Genomic DNA, 422 nt, shown 5'->3' on the forward strand with positions numbered 1-422 from the left:
CGCGTAGGGACATGAAGGGTGAATGTTGAATAGATATCTTTTGGATGATTTTGTTGCTTATTTATAGGTATGAGTGCATGACTTGCTCCAAACGCTACCCTACACAACATGCAACAGTTATGTGTGAAGAGAACATTGCACAGAAATGTTTCAAAATACCACAGATTGTTCAGCAATAAAAAGACAACATACCTCAGCTCCCAGCCTTTAGATTTGCAAAACCTATTCCCGCACGCCCAGAAATACGAGACCAGGATCTTCACATCAACAACAGAGGGCAGAACCATCACTATATCACAGACCAGGAACATCGCAAGAATTGACAGAAATTTAAAGAGACAGTCCATTAACTTTAGATTCCAAACAAATCATATTTGAAACATAATCTTGAAGGAATGTGTACAGAAAATAGAGGTACGAAC

The sequence above is a fragment of the Penaeus vannamei genome, chromosome 37 (genome assembly GCF_042767895.1).
Source record: "Penaeus vannamei isolate JL-2024 chromosome 37, ASM4276789v1, whole genome shotgun sequence".
Taxonomy (NCBI): domain Eukaryota; kingdom Metazoa; phylum Arthropoda; class Malacostraca; order Decapoda; family Penaeidae; genus Penaeus; species Penaeus vannamei.